The 3877-nt window shown below is 39.1% G+C and overlaps 1 long non-coding RNA gene across 1 annotated transcript; it reads right to left on the reverse strand.

The window, feature by feature from the left end:
* Window positions 1–1946: 1946 nt before the first annotated feature.
* LOC113744852 (uncharacterized) lies at window positions 1947–3877 on the reverse strand. Its single transcript, XR_003461875.1, has 4 exons — window positions 3671–3877; window positions 2674–2758; window positions 2242–2391; window positions 1947–2135 (listed from the first exon to the last, which is right to left on the reverse strand). It is a non-coding gene; the product is annotated as an uncharacterized LOC113744852 (long non-coding RNA).

Consider the following 3877-nt stretch of genomic DNA (forward strand, 5'->3'; position numbering starts at 1 on the left):
ACTCTGATGAGGTGTTGCACAGCCTGACATGCTGACACCTTCCCGGCCTCTTCCTTCCCTTTGCAGATGGTGGTAGGAGATGGAGGAGCAGCAAGATAGCAGACATGTCACTGTCCCAGCCTACAGACCAACAGACATTAGCATTAAGATAAGACAAGATAAGACTTACTTGTCAGATACATCTTTATACATAGTACAATGCACAGTGAAATGTCTTATTGTGCCCATTTCCAGAAATAATCAAACAAAAAGACACAGTGTAATATATAATAATGTAAGATATGTAAATGTGAAATTTTACGCCACATGTACATTTAATTGGCATAATTACAAAAAAATAGCAATTAAAAACAGTCCCGTCATACCATTCTCAATTTCAGCAGTTGACTCAGCATTGCGCATTAAATCCAAGAGCTCTGTGGTCGGTACCAGTCCATGGCTTTCTGTTATCACTTTTGTTTTCAGATCATTGGCCCACTTTTCCAGGAATTTGTTGGCTGTGGCCTCCCCAAACAGCAGTCTGAAATCTTGTTCTATCTGTAATGCAAAAATACAGTGCAAAGAAAGGAGTGATGACATACACTGCATGTGTGATGCCCACGTTTGTGGACTGTTTCTGAGGAAACTTGCCGCTTTCTCATTTTGAACAACTGGAGATGTCTTACCGTCCAGTGTGTCTAGAAATTTGGGAAGACTGAGAACACATCCCCTGCTCTCTTCTCATTGTTGACCATTGCTGACGATAAATGAAGGTAGCTTTCATCTTCTCACGGATGGTGTCTTCATCAGCAGAGTGTTTCAAAACGGCAATAGCTGCTTCCACATCCTCATCAGATAACACTTTGTCAGCAGTGAAGGGTCTGGGTTGAACACGGCTTGGCCCACCAACTTCAAAGACAAAACACAATTTTATTGACTCCTGCCTACACAATTCATCAATATCATATGTAACTAGGGCTGTCACAGTTATGATTTTTTAGTTGACGAATAACTGCCATACAAATAATTGCGTTTAACTGTTTTCTGCTTGTCAGTCTTTTGCATCATTTCTTTAAATACTGGATTTTTCAACCGTATTTAACGGCTGTATTTCTTTAGCTACACCACGTTAAACTGTCTGTTAACACCACCATCACCACCATTGCACCATCTATATTTAGACACTGGAAATAGTGATGGAAGGAATGGAAAAGGGTGACAATCTGACATTTTTGTTTCAGTTTCATCCTGCGGTTTTCGTAATGATGAATGAAAACAATTAGGACAGCTATGCATAATAATTACGATCATTCAAGTTATTGATAACTGTGACAAGCCTGTATGTAATTGAACTTACTTTTGGGAGATTTGCTCACAGACACACTTCTTTCCTCTGCACTTTTTTGTTGGATTGTTTTTCAACCGCCATGCAAAGTATCCGGACCCACTCTCTGGGTCGTAGTAATGTTTCTATATGTAATTAAAAAATACACACAGACTGACTATACTGTCAGCAAAGGGCAAGTATGTGTTTAACGTAGTGAGGACCTTTTTACTTACATATGCTGTAAAAAATGGGTCCTTCAGATATGGAAATAGAGCAACTATCCCCTGCGCATAAAACACTCTGACACTTTTCAGGGGGGGGGTCCTAATGTATGAATTCAATGATTACAGTCACTCAACTGGGGAAAATTAACAACAATCCAAATACTAAAAATGTTTCTATGGCCTACATGTCGATTCTTACCCATGTTTTGGTGTCATCTCAGCAGTGAGAATGTTAATCATCTGTCTTCTGGTGGCATCTTTCAGTGATTTTGTTTTTGCATACTTTTTCACCACCAGGCTTTGATGTAAGGATTTTTTCAATCAACTTGAATGAAAACAAAATATGCAGTCAGACATTTTGAAACCAAATGCACAACTGGAAAAAGATAAAACAAAAACATTCCCCATCAAATGGAACAAAATCCAGATTAGACAATGTCCACTACTAACGGCTTTCACCTCAAAGTTAATGTGACATGGCTTTTTAGACTGACTTCCTTCGACAGCAGCTGCTTCGTCAGGAGGGTCACACATTGTGAAGTTCAGAATGATAGTATCGTCAGATGCTGCTGAGCATGATGATGATGTTGATGATAGAGAGGCATCTGTGTATAAATATGAACAAAACAGACATATATTAAATGGAACTGTTATTACTCATGTCCCAACCCTAAAGTTTAATATGCACATATGTGAATGGTCAGTGATTACCTAGTTCTTCTTTGCTCAACATGACTTTGAAGGTCCCAGGTGACTCCTTCACTATTTCTTCAAAGACTTCTCCATCAAATTCTGTGTCAGATTGGTCAAACACCTTCAAGTCTGGCTGCCTGCCTTCTGGTATGTTAAATTTTAGGCACACTGAAGTAAACAAAAAGAAAAAGGATATGATATCAATTGTAACAAAACTGGAAAGACAATTTCCTTATGATGAGTATCAAAACATAAGTAGAGTGGGTGTCATGTCCTCACAAAATGCTGTTGAGATGAAACTTAAGTCAATAGGTCATTCCCATCCATTTTAAGGCACAGCAGAAACAATTAGCGACTCAGGTAGTTCAGAAGGAATGTTTTTAAGATGAATTAGGTGTATTAACCAAGAAAAAAGTTGTGATTTTGTTTTATCCTGAAATACTCACTAACCTTCTTTCATGAAAGTGTCGAATGTTAGGTCAGACAGCCTAACATACTTCTGCTCCCCATCAAACAATACACGCAGCAGCATATCCTATTAAAATAAACAAAGGGAAAAAATGACAATGGATCATTCTGGTGCACTCTGACAGCAAAATTTAATAGTATAAGACAAAGACAAAATAGTTAATTTTAAGTGCATTGGGTAGTAGAACAGGAGGACATAAACAGTTTCTAGCTTAGTATGAGAATAATAGGACATTTTAATGATATTTGACTGGGAAATGACATGCTCAAAATTCTCCAGTTCCTCTCATAAAATTAAAAATAAAACATAAAATTAATTTAGCTCATTCCGAGTTGTTCCAGAACAGCTCGGAAAAGAAACTGTTTATGAGCTAACGACCGGAGAGTTCACTCAGCAGTACCCGAGTGCGCATGCGCGTCTATTTTCGAACCACAGCGGTTGCTATGGGGATCAGTGCGTTTCACACACACACACAGTCACTGACTGCAGTAGCCTGACAAGAGACTGAACTTCGGTGAAGGCAGCTCACTGCCCGCTGTAAACACACGTGTCTCGCTGTGCATAAGCACTTTATAACTTTATTCGTCACCACTTTGGCAAACTGACGTTTATCGTCGGAAACTGAGGCCACGTGGGGCAGTTGCCGCTCTGCGTGGTGGTATGTCTCAAGCTAATTAGCAATTAGCATGCTAATAAACAGTGAGGTAAAACGCTATAACACAAGCAACGTGCATTAATACATAGTTAACATGTTACATACATGTTACATACTGAAGGTGCATCTTATGAGCACATCTGGAACTTATTAACTGTTAGTTAGCAGTAGGCTGTTCCATGTACTCGACCGTGTCATCCAATAGAGGGCTATATGTTCACAACACGTCCTCAATCAACATCTATGAAATTATAAAACCGTGTTTAGTTGAAAAACAATCCTTAAATAATGTTGCGAACACGGGAAATTTTAACGTTACTTACCTGACCGCCTCGCCTCTCCAGACTGACTCCAGCAGGGCGTTCAAGACGTCACGTAGACTGGCGCCTAATCAACACTCTGTAGAGTTACATTTTTCACTGCATGTCTGCAGAATTTAACACTGACTTTTAACTCCACTCTTAGAGTGGATTTACTCTGCATATAGTTGTAAATACTCCATCTAGGTTAAAAAAGGTTGACTCTGACAT

The sequence above is a fragment of the Larimichthys crocea genome, unplaced genomic scaffold (assembly GCF_000972845.2).
Source record: "Larimichthys crocea isolate SSNF unplaced genomic scaffold, L_crocea_2.0 scaffold249, whole genome shotgun sequence".
Classification (NCBI taxonomy): domain Eukaryota; kingdom Metazoa; phylum Chordata; class Actinopteri; family Sciaenidae; genus Larimichthys; species Larimichthys crocea.